The 14,535-nt window shown below is 47.7% G+C and overlaps 1 protein-coding gene across 1 annotated transcript in view; it reads left to right on the top strand.

Annotated features, from left to right (window-relative positions):
* The first annotated feature begins 786 nt into the window (after nt 1-786).
* The window catches only part of Mgat5 (alpha-1,6-mannosylglycoprotein 6-beta-N-acetylglucosaminyltransferase), a 265,798-nt gene continuing 252,049 nt past the window's right edge, over nt 787-14,535 (top strand). Inside the window, exon 1 of the mRNA XM_059280607.1 lies at nt 787-1,108. The gene's annotated coding sequence lies outside the window, so the exon portion shown is untranslated. The remainder of the gene's footprint in view (nt 1,109-14,535) is intronic.

Genomic DNA, 14,535 nt, shown 5'->3' with positions numbered 1-14,535 from the left:
CAGCCCATAGGATGAATCTACTCATATTCAGGGATGGTCTTCCCTTTTTAGTTAAACCTTTCTGGAAACACCTCACTCACAGAGACAGCCAGAATTTTGTCTGTCTGGCGATTCTGAATCTAAGCAGTTGACAGTAAAGCTTACCTATTACAGGGTGGTGGCTGTGTTTCTGAGCTAAACAGAGGTGGTGGTTTCACAATGTGGTGGACCTGTTATGTACCATTGATGCCTACTCTTCTTTTGTGATGCTGATGACTGCACCAGGATCTTGTGCATGCTGGGCAAGCGCTCTGACAGCCAGCTGTACTCAGCCCTGAAACTTATACTTCTAAAGGAATTTTATTTCAATAAAACATTTGAAGGAGGCACAAGTAGACAGCGGCACAATGGGTCACCTCTTTCCTTGCTTGGTGCCTATTATCTAAATGGCTTTATTCTGATCATCTTCCAACCCTGGACGTATTTTTTGTTTGTTTGTTTGTTTGTTTACTGGCATGGAAGTTTGGTGACATTCGGCACTCTAAGTATTTCTTGTGCATATACATAAGTACTTCCCAACAAATGTTATGATGGATGAAAGAATGGTTGAGTCTATGGATGAAGTTCCAAAGCCTTAGCTAAGAATGATGGGAAATAGAGGTAGCTCAGGACAAGAAAAAAAACTCAAGTTGTCATTAAGCTGGAAGACCAGGGCATGGAGTAACCTGGTAACTGGTGTTTCTATGGCTACCATGTGTTCATTTATTCCCTCATCCCCCACCCCTCTGGTCCTGTTGCAGTGTCTAACTGCAGGGGAGAAGGTAAACTCTCACAGGGTTGCAAATTGCTGTGAAAAGGTGGGACCCTGTGATTGACCAGAGTGGTAAGACCTGATGGAGTGGAAGGCTTTGGGAAGAGATGGCTCTGGGAGCTGGTGGACTAGGGGCCAAGGACCATAGAAGAATGGAAAGTGGTGCTTACAGAACTCTCAAGATGAAGGACAGCCCAGCAGTCCTGGGAGTGGAGGCCAGGATGGTGAACCAAGAGAAGGCGTGTCAGCCATCTGGCCCAGGTACAGTGAAGGTCAAAGCCACTCGACTCCAAGAAACCACAATATTGCGAGTCCAAGGTCAGTGGGTTCTAAAATTTGGTGTTCATAATAACCATCTGGGGTATGGGAAGAAAATAGGTAAGCTTCCATTTATTCCCATCCTAAAATTAGTGCCTTGAGATTTAATTCCATAAGTTGACAGTAGTACATGTTTTTGTTTTAAATAAATTAATATACACACTAACGGGATCCTGTGCTTACTTCTGGCTGGTGGAATGTCTGACCCAAATAGTCTAGAAGACCATGAGATTGGAAGAGTGGATGAGCCCTTTATGTTATTGAGTCCTTGCTGGTGGGGTCACTGGGAGACCTGGTCTGGTGGCGTATTGAAGACACCATGCTTCTCTGTATTTTCTCCTGGTTGACAATTTAGGGGCTGTTCTAGAGAGGGCATGATGTTACCCCGGCTCCCGGCTGGCTCTTTCCCAACTAATCCTGTGAAGACCATCTTCCTTCCTGACTCATACTGTGCTGGGGGTGGATGGACTCCACTGCTGTGCTCCACCTACAGCTTCTAGACCAGGATGTTCAGTGATTCTCAGCCGGTTGCTGATACTTACTCCTCCGGGACCCCACACACTCAGCATCATGTCAATAGTTTCAGAATCTATCCTTTGACGTTAAGCTGGTTCTCTCCTCCTCTTCCTCCCCTTTCTCACTCTCCTCCTTCCCGTTCTTCCTTCCTTTCTTTCCCTCCTCCTCCCTCCCCCTTCCTTGTCTTTCCCTCCCCCTTCTCCCTTCCCCTCTCCTCCTTCCCTTCCTCTTCCTGTTCCTCCCTTCCCTGTTTCCTTCTTTCTTCTTCCTTTCTCCATTTCTCCCCCTCTTCCCTCCCCTTCCTTCCTCTCCCCTGCCCCACTCGGTTTTGTGTATATGTTGATCTTTTCCCACCCTCCAAGAGATCACCTCCCCGCTCCCAGTTTAGGAACCTGGGGTACAGTCTTGCTGAGTTTTGAAGTTTGATCTGGAAGGTAATTCTCAAGCCCTGAGGGGCAAGCGGGGACCAGTTCTGACTCTGGTGTCACCCAGTGGTGCTGAGCAAGTCGCTCAACCTCTGACTTCCAGTTTACTATTAAAATCTGAACAGTGAAAGTCTGATAAGGCTGTGGGGGAGGAAGCGGAAGGACTGAACAACACATATGAAAAAAAAGCTCCTTCCAGTCCGTAGATTCCGTGACCTTTCACCTTGCACATATCCCTTCCCTGCCCGTTCCCTGCTGTACACTTGAGAGTGGAGAGCCTTGTCTGGGCTTTTTCCTAGGCTGTTCACAGGCTCTGAAGGTGCCTTTGTAGGTGGTGAGCCATTTCTGTCTTCTGAGTTCTTTCCCCAGTCTTCATGCTTTTAGGGCCGTTTTTGTATGTCCTTAGTCATATCCTGGTGTCTGGTTAATGACACAACTCATTAGTGTATGTGCCTCTCCCATCCCAGCCCACAGTTTAATGAGGAACTGATTTTATAAAGGGCCAGAAATAAAATAATACCTCTTAGGTGGGTTTCAGGTGATGGGGTAGGGAAGAGACATATTTCAGAGAGGCCATCATCATCAGGGCGGGAAGCAGACAGGCATGTCACTGGAGTAGTAAGTAGCTGAGAACTTTACATTCTGATCCACAGGCAAGAGGTAGAGAGAGCCTCTGGGCCTGGTGTGGGCCTACACCCAGTGACACATCTCCTCCAAGGAGGTCACAGGCCTTCATCCTCCCAAAGAGTTCATCATCAGCTGAGGACTAAGCATTGGGGGCAGGGCATTCTCATTCAGACCACCACAGTGGGCGTGGTGGCGTAGGCCTGGAACCCTAGAAGGAGGTGGGAAGAGAGGGAACACAAGGTCAGCTCATGGGGTATTGACAGTCTACGTCAAAAGTGAACACACAAATAAATAAATAAGTGATAAAGGGGGATACCTTAGTTTATAACTAGAATTTCAATACTGACGTTAATGTAATCTGTGCCCGTCTGTCTTCCTTCCTTCTTTCCTTAATTTCTCTCTTCTTCCCTTTCTCCTCTTTCTCTCTTCTGTTTCTCTTTTGTCAAGAGAATGGTTTTGTAACATAAGCCTCTTTGAAATTCTTAATCATTTAATATCTTTACTACTAAGATGGGATAATGGATGTGAACATCAGACTAATTGAAAACAAGAGCCTAATGCTGTGTCTGAAACGTAATAGCTGTGCAATATAAAGTACACTGCTATTTTAAATTAGAAAGAGAATTCATATTCTCTGCAGGCAGTAGGACCTTCTGTGAAAAGGAGCCTATTGATTAAACCCTTAGAAAGTTTAAAAAGCCCCCCTTTCAGCCCTAAGATATCGGCACACTTATGATGGATGCCTAGAAGTAGATAAAACGGTTGAGTTTTTTCAGTGGAAGAAGCAGGGATCTTTTCACATGAAGAGGCACTGGAAAAATATTTGCCGTAATTAAAATCTGCAGTGTGGCTTTCAGGAAATGTACATTTTTCATGTCTTGAGGAAACTTCAGTGTCACTTAAAAAAAAAAAAAGTAATAGCCTGCTGGAAATGAAGATGTGATGGGGCTGAAATTGTTGGTACTATTTTTTTTTTTCTTTTGTCTGAGGTCTTGAACCTGGTAGTGAAATCTATAGCAGATAAATAAGCTATGTAACCCATCCTCTGCTCAGTCCTTCTCCTTCAAAACCTGCAAGTAAACTTGAGTGGAGAAAAACTCCCTTTTCATAGCTACCGAACTCCCACTGTGGCTGAGGGCCATGAGGCCAACTGCATGAATGTTCATGCCTTCAGTTTGCAGGGGAACTGGTCCTGGGATTGCTTTGGATACTAAAATCTGGGTTACTCCAGGCCTCTATGAAACTATATGCCTGAAGTTATATCTCCATTATTTCTAATACTTAACACAGAGTAGTTTTGATACCATATTGTTTGGGGAACATGACAAAAAAAAAAAAAAAAAAAAGAAAGTTCTATGTATATTCAGGACCAAAACAAAACATTTTTTTTATCTCCTCTGAAACAGGGTTTTTACATAGCCTAGGCTAGCCTTGAGCTTGTCATGTAGCCAAAGATGACCTTGAACGTCTGATCCTCCTGTCTACTGCCCTGGGCTCCCACAGTTGGTTTATGCAGTACTGGAGATGGAGCCCAGTGCTTGGTAGGCACTCAGCCTCCTGAGCTACGTCCCCAGTGTCCCAAGGTGACTTTTTTCTGGATATTTCTCCATCCAGGAAATATGGTTGGTTAAATCTGTAGGTGTAAATACAGACAGCCCAGTGCCTTGGAAGCACCTTGACGTCCTTCAGTAAATTTAAACCATGTTTACGCTTCGTTGCCAAAATCTCAAGATAATTTTGTACTCATCATTACCAAGTTCAATTGGTGGGTAACAGACATGCTTGGGTATTGTAACTTGGTGTATTAATAAATAGGCACACATATTGCCATATCGCAATTATATCTTAAAATTATTTTAAATTTATCACTATTGGCACAGGGCATACTGACTCCGTAGCTGAGGATGACCTTGAACTTCTGATCCCTCTGCCTCCACCTCCTGAGTGCCTGGATTTAGTTCCATGCTCAGTTCAAGAATAACTTCCGGCCGGGCGGTGGCGGTGGCGGTGGCGGTGGCGGTGGCGGTGGCGGTGGCGGTGGCGGTGGCGGTGGCGGTGGCGGTGGCGGTGGCGGTGGCAGCGCACGCCTTTAATCCCAGCACTCGGGAGGCAGAGCCAGGCGGATCTCTGTGAGTTCGAGGCCAGCCTGGGCTACCAAGTGAGTTCCAGGAAAGGCGCAAAGCTACACAGAGAAACCCTGTCTCGAAAAACCAAAAAAAAAAAAAAAAAAAAAAAAAAAAAAGAATAACTTCCGGACTTTGGGTCCTTCTTTCTTTTAAAGAATCATACTGTGGAGGTTGGGGGTGTAGCTTACTTGGTAAAGCCCTCGCCTGGTGTATGGGGGGCCCTGGGTTCAATCCCATGGACCCCACAAACAAGGCGGAGGACTATAATTCAGTACTCTCTGAGTCAGAGGCCAGGTTAACAACAGAACAAAACCAGAGCAGAATGGGACTGGGAAAGGGAAATGGTTATCCTCGGGGTCAGTCAGGTCGGTCTTGGGTGTGAGACCTGGGGTTGAATCTGTTTCCTCATCTGTCAGAGAGTAATAAAAAATACTTCCTTAAGCACTATTGTTCAGTGTGCCCAAGGCTATTTTATTCATTTATTGTGTGTGTGTATGTATGTATGTGTGTGTATGTGGGCACATGTACCATATGCCATGGTGCATGTGTGGGGAGATCAGAAGACAGAGTTTGGAAGTTGGTTCTCTCTTTTCATCACATGGGTCCTGGGGGTCCATCGCATGTCATCAGGCTTGGTGGCAAGTATCATCTCACTGGCCCAGGTTACTGGCCCATTACCTTCCTTGGAGACTGTAAAAAAGCTTGGATTGGTCTTTGGGCTGGTGGTGGTGGTGATGGTGGTGGTGTGTGTGTGCGTGCGTGCGCGCTGGGGGTGTTTCTATTAGTGAGCAGGTGGTAAAAATGAAAGCCAAGTGGGAAAATAGTTCTGTAGTAGCTGAAGGCAGAGCAGCCGCTTGCCACCTGGGGACAATTGCCATCCTCTCGCTGGCTCTGGAGTGGGTTCAAGGCCACGCAGATGCTGCATCCATCCTCTCAGCTCTTTCCAGCCTTGTGTCTATGGCACTTGAAGAAACACTTAGGAATGCCCCCTTGAGCTTAGGGGGCCCACGTGGATGCATTTTTATCACAACTGTGCTAATGTGAGTCAGTGTCTAAGCTCCTGCGGGTGACACATTTTACCTGAGACACGGAGCAGAGACTAATGGAGAAATAGTTCCAGGGCACTGCCAGAATGAGGGATCGCCCCGGGCGCCTTGCCTGACAACAGTGGAAAAGCCCTCAGGCCTGGGGCAAAGGTAGGAAATAGCACCCCTGGAGCGGAGAGGGGAGGGGTGGGGGGAGTCTGGAAGCCCAAGGGTATGACTCCCGAGGAGAGAGTGTGAGTGTGTTGTGTTTTTCATTGCTGTGACGGTATCCCTGCAGACGCAATCAGTGCAGGTGTACAGCCCACTGTGGTGTGGAAGGCAGACTGCAGGAGCTTCAGGTGGCAGTCACATGGTATGGACATGGAAGCTGCCTCCCACAGTTAATCTAGAAACTCGTCCATCTATGTGCCCAGTGTCTTATCTCCAGGGTGATTCTAGATCCCGGTATACAACCAAGGGGTTCAGGAACGTTTGTGGAGCATTGTAACAGGATCCCCCTTGAGACTTTTCAGTTTGGGAGCTGCTGAGATGGCTCAATGGGTAAAGGCATGTGCCAGCAAGCCTGAGGACCTGGGTTTGCTCCTCATGGTGGAAAGAGAGAACTGACTTCTACAAGTTATCTGATCTACACACACACACACACACACACACACACACACACACACACACACATGCACATACACATACACACACTGTCTTAGTTAGGGTTTCTATTCCTGTGAAGAGACACCATGACCACAGCAACTCTTATAAAGGAAAACATTTAATTGGGTCTGGTTTACAGTTTAGAGGTTTAGTCCATTATCATCATGGCAGGAAGTATGGCATGGTGCAGGCAGACATGGTGCTGGAGAAGGAGCTGAGAGTTCTACATCTTGGTCCGCAGGCAGCAGAAGGAGTTGTGTCCACACTGGGTGTGGCTTGAGTATCTGAGATCACAAAGCACACCTCCATAGTGACACACCTACTCCAACAAGGTCATACTTCCTAATAGTGCCACTCCCTGTTGGCCAAGCATTCAAACACATGAGTCTGTGGGGGCCATACCTATTCAAATTACCACATACACATACATGCACACACATATACACATACATATATATGTATACACACATATGCATATACACATAGACACATACATACACATATGTACACATACATGTACACACATACATATACACACATATACACATACACGTACACACATACATATGCACATACACACACAGGCACATATGCATACATGTACATATACACGCATACATATGCACACACATGCACACACACTAAAATAAATTTTAAAAAGACTTTAAAATTTGAAACAATCTTGCTTTGTAGACCTGGCTGGTCTGGAACTAAAGATTCCTGGATCAGCTCCTGAGTGCTGGATCAGCAGGACATTTTCGTCTTTTCTATGTGTTTTTCTGCCCTGTGTGGCTAAGTCAGATATAAAGCTCCTTCTAGGCTTGTTTCCTGGTGATTTTGACTGCACACTTTAGGCAGGCTGTGAATTCTCTGGAGAGGGTTCCTGGTATTCCATGGTAGGAGATGTTACCTAGTTAAAAAAAAAAAAAAAAATACCCACCTCCACCCCATGGACCTGGGTGGTTTTCCTGAAGAGGCCTGAGAAGTCTTCTGGTGGTGTTTCCCTCCAGCCTGGCTTGCTTCATCTGTCCATCCATCCATCCATCCATCCATCCATCATCCATCCATCCATCCATCATCCATTCATCCATCCATCATCCGTCCATCATCCATCTGTTCATCCACCCATCCATAATTCATCCATCCATCATTATCCACCCATCATCCATCCATTCATCATCCATCTGTCCATCATCCATCTATCCATTCATCCATCAGTCTGTCATCCTTCCATCCATCCATCATGTTTTTAAACTTATATGTATGTGAGTATATTTGCATGAGTTTATGTGCACCTCGTGCAAGCAGGTGCCCAGGAGACCTGAGGAGGGCACAAATCCCCTGGAACTAGAGTTACAGGTGATTGTGAGCTTCCTGCCCTGGATGCTGAGAACCAAACTAGGTCCTCTGTGAGAGTTGTGAGTGCTCTTGATGACTGAGCCGTCTCTCCAGCCTAGACAGACTTGTTATTAATCCTTTTGTAAATGATAATGTTTTCTATTCACTGCTGGCTGTCTCCTCGGGGTTTTCAGTGTTGCCTGCTAGACCCTGCTGGGTGATTAAGCCACTCACTCAACATCTTAAGGGCCACCAGAGGACTGTTTGCTTACAGCAGCTGGCTGTATTTCTCAGGGCCTTCATGGAGTGTTGTGCTAACCGCTTCTGCTCCTTGAGAGGAAAAGACCTTATGCTGTGGGAGGTGAGGTCCAAAGAGACAGGAGTCACACTGACACCCTATTCCTTGTCCTGTCTCCTCCTACCCCATCCCATGTGTGATGCTTAACATTGATTGTCAATTTGATAGAATCACCTAGGAGGCAAATCTGGATGCAGCTGGTCCTGCCCGGCTTCCCCAGCACTTGGTGACAGTTTGTGTGGATTTTTTGGGAGGTTCCTAGTCCCAGAACAGTGCACACAAAGACAAATGGCAGAGAGGCTCGGGGGTTACACATGCTGTAGCCAGCAGTCATTGGGGTTCGCAGTCACTTGTGTAGTTCTTTTGATGTCGTGCTTCAGTTCCTTCCTGTGCAAGCGGCTTAATGACTATAGCTCCTGAAGGGGATTCTGGTAAATTTGCTGGAACTTTGGAAGCATCTTTCACGTTCCGGAGCTCTCAGTGATGCAGGCTTGCTGCTGTTTGTTCTCTTGTGGCTCGTAACATCACTGGGTAATTCTGTTGAAATTCAGGGTCTTTAGACTCGTACTTTTAGCCAAGACCTTCGGGTGTATCCAGACTGGCTTGGACAAGGAAGAGAAGAGGCCAGCTGTAGGTGGTGGAACTGGAGGCAGGAGGAGCTTGGAGCCTGGCCCTTGCTGTGCCCTCCATGGGAGCCCTCCGTGGGTCTCCAGCCCTTTGCAACTTCAAGACTCTCTCCAGCAAGCCCCCTCAGCTGTCTCCAGAGGGAATGGCTATGTACATCCTTCGATTGAGCACGCTGGGGCAAGGACATTGTACCTTACCGTTTTCTCGCCCAACTCATTGCTGGGGCTGCTGGGCCCCTGCTGTGGGGGTTGGGCTGGGTCTGGGAGTAACAGGAAGGAAGTGAGGTCATTTTCTAGTTTTGTGTGGTCTGGCTATGGTCTAGAGAATGCATTTTTTTCTGCTGGGTACACTGTTACCTGGTAACTCACTTAACAGCTGAAGGATGGCCTTTGGCCCTCCCAGTCCCGTCTGCAGGCAGGATCTGAGTCAGGGATTCCTTTCTCTGGGCTCCAGGCCTCCCCGTTCCCGGGCTCCCTGGAAGCAGGCAGAAGCCTGGAGCTCCAGGGTCAGGGAACATGCAGCCTCAGGGGTCACTTCTGTTCTGGCTTCCTCTTGGTACTTAATAACTTGCAAATCAGCTTGATAGAGCAGGATTTCTTTTTCTTCCTAGTGCGAATGCGTTGAGGGCTGGGGATGTAGCTCAGTTGGCAGAAATTCAAGGTCACAGTGAGTTTGAGGCCAGCCTGGGCCTGGAAGGAGAAGTAAGCGTGATATGGTTAGCGGCACCTTTCCTGGGCTTGTCACGTTGTATCAGTTTGCTTCGGTACATCGTTACTTTGTCATTGCTGTGACAGTGTACCTGACAAGCGAGGGAAGGGTTCTTTTGGCTCACAGCTCCGATTCCTGTAAGATCCATCATGGTGGGGAGGTCAAGGCTGCAGGAATCCAAGGCAGCTGCTCCAACATGGAACGGTCAGGAAGTGTTCAGCGCGCTTTCTCCTTTATATTCAGTTACAATCCCAACAGGTTGGGCCTTCCCTCGCCTTCCCTCTCCAGTTAACCTCTTTGGAAACACCCTCATGGACACATCCAGACATGCGCTTCCCCGGGGATTCTAAGTTCCTTCACATGACAGTAGAGATTAACAATCATGAATATCCATTTCAAACCCCCTGTTTTTAATCCCTTGCTTAACTCTGGGCTTTTGTTGTTGTTACAGTGGCTTTAATCACAAATTTAAAAAACAACAACAACAACAACAGCACTTAAATAGCTTGTAATAACAGTGTATCTTGCAGGGAAGATTTCTGATATTCACATGTCACACACACACACACAAACACACAGACACACACACACAGGGCATACACACAGAAAGAGGGTAAGGGAAGAAGGAGAGAGAGAGAGATTAATAAGAACCCTCAACAATTAAATGAAGAAACATCAAGCCCAAGCTCTCTGTATGTAGCTGGTAACTTAATGTTAAACTCACCAGTCGGTCCAGAATAAGACTACTACCAGTTTGGGAGCCAAATTTGAAGCAAGCTTTAATTAAATACTGGCCAGGGTGATGGACTCTGGCCAAGTCCATTCTGGGGTTCCCAGAAAATGGCCACGAGTCACAATTTGCAGAGGCTTATTATGAAGCAAACCCATAAAGCTACCATATTTCCCATCAGGTCTGATTAGGCAAGCATATATCCGGACGTACTTCCTGCCTGCGCACCTCCTGCCTCGATCCAATCGGGCAAGTATACATCCTGACATACTTCCTGCCTAGGTACCCCCACCTCCAAGTGACCAAGTGACCAGATGGGCCAAACAAACTTGTTTAGACAAGTAAAAACATGTGGCTTGTTATCTTCCATAAGCAACAGCTACCAGCATTTCAGGAAGTATCTGCCCTTGAGCAAGGGGCTTACAGGTTAGAGGCATTTTTGTTTTATGGATCTCTTAGGCACAGTAATTAAAACTTAAAACATGACTTTAGCTCTCATATAAGTAGCCATTACCAAATATGATTGAACTGAATCGAAGCCGTGACAGGATTGAGAGGAACAACCCAGCTCACATTCCTGCCACCTCATTTGCCTCACATTCTAATTGTTTTCTTCTTTTCCAACAGTCTCCCTAAAGTGCCCAGGCTTTATTATTTGTTTTATGCTTGTGTGCTTGGTTGAGGGGTGGGTCACGTGAATGTCATGACACAGAGGCCAGAAAAAGGTGTTCGGTCTCTTGGAACTTGAGTTACAGGCTTCTGTGAGCTGTCTGATACTTGATATTTCCTCATTTAATTGTTGGGGGTTCTTTTTAATCATAGATTTAAAAAAAGAAACCTCACTCATACGGTCTATAATAGCAGTGCACCATGCAGGAAAGATTTCTCTGGTGTTATTGAAAGGGAAACAGTGCTGGTGGCTGGCGCTGGTTACCGCGTGGAAAGGTCAGGTTCACGACAAAACCCAGTGGTACCTTTTAGAGCTTTATTAGGAGAAGGGGAGGGAGGGAGGGAGAGAGAGACAGAGAGAGACAGAGAGACAGAGACATAGAGAGAGCCAGGCCTGTTGGAGAGGAAACACAGATAGAGGGGCGGGGGGGGGGGAGGGAGAGAGAGACAGAGAGAGAGAGAGAGAGAGAGAGGGAAGGAGGGAGGGAGGGAGGGAGGGAGGGAGGGAGAGAGGGACTGGGGAACATGGCGCTGCCTTATAAAGGCCAGGATGCGCCTGCGCACACAGGCTCACACGACTACATGACCGAGTAACCTTGGGGCATGGGTCACGCAGAACGTATGACCTGGAAATGACTAGACGAAGATCGAAGATGACTAAGTGTCCTGCCGGGCACGCAGGACCTTGGGGCATGATTGGAATTCCTACCAGTTCTGTGTAAAATGTGTGTGATATAAACATTTGGAGGTTGGTGAGGTGGTTGCAGCAGGGACTAGCATGTTCTCCTTCAAAGCTTGGGCACAGTGAGGATAGCCCAGGGGCGGAGCGCTTGAGCAGCATGCATGAGGTTTGGGTTCAGTCACTGGTGGTGGGAAACGGAGTAAGAATTCTGGACTTGGAAAGATGGCTCAGCCGTTAAGAGTGCTTGCTGCTCCTCCAGAGGATTCTAATTTGTTCAGGCCGACTTTCCTTTTGCAGACGAAGCTCTAGTAACATGCCACATGTGACCCCACAGTTGCATTATCACCAGTCCATATCATACACTGTGTGCTGTCCCACCTGGTAATATTGTCTACTGATGTCACAGCCAAGGTAGCTCATTCCTTCAAACATGTTGCAGCCAGTAACAGACTGAGGTCTGCCCGGCCGCTGAGTGGTTGAGTAACCCCCTCCCCCTGCAGTCCCCAAAACCCATAGCCAAGATTTGAAGGGTTGAGATTCGAACTCTGGTTCCTAACATGTGGCATTGCTAGGCTTCATTGTCCCCTTAGGGTGGTGTGATGGTTATTTCTAATGATCAATTTGGCAGAATCTACAGTCGCCTGGGCAGAGAGCCTCAGTCAGGGATGGTCTAGATAGGGCTGGCTTTGGGGCATGGCTGGAGTATATTGTCTTGCTTGCCGGAATTGATGCGGGTAGGCCCAGCCCGTTAGGACCCAGCACCCTGCCCTGGTTTGGACCTTGAACTGCATGTGTTCATTTCTCTGCTCTCTACTGTTCCTGTGACTAAGCTGCTTCAAGCTCCTGCCGTTGTGACTTCCCCTGCAGCAATAGACCGATAGACCCGTAACCTGGGATTGTGACTTAAACTTTCGTGCTGAGGCTTTTTGTCCTGGAATTTTATCATGGCAACAGAAACGAAACCAGAAGAGGGTTTAGTAATGGGGCAGGGGGGTAGGGGGTGGGGGGTGGGAGGTGGGGGTGGGGAGGGCTGAAAGTGTCATTGGATTCCAGCTGTGCGGGAAGCACTTGGTGAGTACCATTTGCCAATGGCTTTCCCCATCCCCACCCTCCCCATGGAACAGATACCAATACTGTAAGGATTATGTTCTTATTATGTCACCAGCCTGCGGCGGCATCACCAGCCTAAAAAGCGGGCATGCCCTCTCTGTGCCCTCTTTTTCTGCACTCTCTCCTTCCGTATTCTATTCTCTTCCCTCCGCGTGGTCTCTCTGTCTCCCTCTTCCTCTCCCTCTCTCCCAATAAAGCTCTAGAGAGGTAACCATGGCTCGTGGTCATGAGTGCAGCCGCTTAACCAACAAATGCTACCAGTACTTTGATGGAGATGAAACCAAGCTTTGGAAGTACTAAACACATGCCAGATGTTCAGTCAAGTGGGATGACCAGAAAGCTCTGAATGTCTACTGTCAGAATAATAAAATCATGAATGGGGACTGTAGATTATCAGTGGATTGGCAAATATCTGGGCAGTTTGGTGGAAAGTGCTGTGTCAGAGATATGGAGAAGTAGATGTGTTCCTGGGGAGCTGAGAGTCTACCTAGGGGAGTGTCCGTACCAAACACAAAAGGTGAAAATGTTCCAGAGATGTAGAGATAGGCAAGGGTACAGGGTGGGGAGCGGGTGGGGTGGGGAAATAGTGTGGGAACGAAAGGGGGGGGGCTCTGTGTGAGAACCACTGCTGTGAGCTAAGCAGACCTTGAATCAGGAGGACCTCAGCAGCCAGGTGTTATCTAAACCTCTTTTTAAAGTGGAAAGGGGTGTGTGTGTGTCTGTCTGTCTGCTCCTGAGGGCTCACCTGGCAGAGATTATAGAGTGCCGTGGGAAGGAATGAATGGGGTGAAGCCGGAACCAGTTAGGAGCTGTAGTGATCAACTAGGGAGGAGATGGTTAAAGTGAGAACGACAGACAGGGTTAACATTCAGTTGGCTGTGGCCCTTCAGCAAAGCTGAGTTTTGCTGGGAAGAGAGGCAGGACTCTGAGTGAGGCGATCCAGTTGAATGGTCAGAGAGAAAAGGAGGAGTGGACATTTATCTTGGGCTAGATGGCCTTCATAGGCTCTGGAGAGAAATGGGTTTTTTTACATCCCCCCTCCAAGGAGAGATTCATGTATGTGGTATGGAGGGTGGGTATGTAGGTGGATGGATGTGCACATATGTGTGTGTGTGTATGGAGGCCAGGGGATAGCCTCAGGTATTATTCCTTCAGATACCACCCACCGTGGTTTTATTTGAGACAGGGCCTCTCTCACTGGCTGGGGGCTTGCCCATCTTTACCTCCCCAGCACTGGGATCACAGGCATACAGCACCACACCTGGCTTTTCACTGGGGTTCTGGGGAATCATACTCAGGTCCTCATGCTTGGCGTGGCAAGTACTTTACTGACCGATGTCTCTCCAGTCCCTCATGCACAGTATTGGTTGAAGATAGAAGACACTTGATGTCATCCAGATGAGGCTCTGGACTGATTTGATCACTGGAACTTGGTGTGATGACAGAGTTGCTGGCCTGTATAGCAGCCATTGGCCTTGCATAGACTTTGGACTCTCGAAGCTCAAGCTGGGAAAGGAGAGGTTTCCCGGGATAATATCCTGCCTCTCTTCTGAACTAGTAGCTGGGCTGCTGTGAATGTTCAGTCAGCCACATAGGGAAACGATGTGGTGGGGAATGTTCGACTGTTGAGACCGGGACAGATCCAGGTGAAGGTGAGAGGCATATGGTACCTCCTGCCTCTTTCAGGAAGGACACACCTAGCACCTGCAACCCCACCTGCCCTAGAGGCCATGCCTCGGGCAAATCACCTGCTAGCTCTGGGTCTTTTCTTTTTCCGTGTAAGTCTGAGTCTTTGTAATGAATGAATCATGAGAGCAATTTCGAACAATAAAGTCGTTTTTCTTTAAACCGAAACACAATGGGGATCCTCCAGCAAGATG

This window comes from Peromyscus eremicus, chromosome 15, assembly GCF_949786415.1.
Source record: "Peromyscus eremicus chromosome 15, PerEre_H2_v1, whole genome shotgun sequence".
NCBI classification, from domain to species: domain Eukaryota; kingdom Metazoa; phylum Chordata; class Mammalia; order Rodentia; family Cricetidae; genus Peromyscus; species Peromyscus eremicus.
This window is presented reverse-complemented; position numbering and strand designations above follow the sequence as displayed.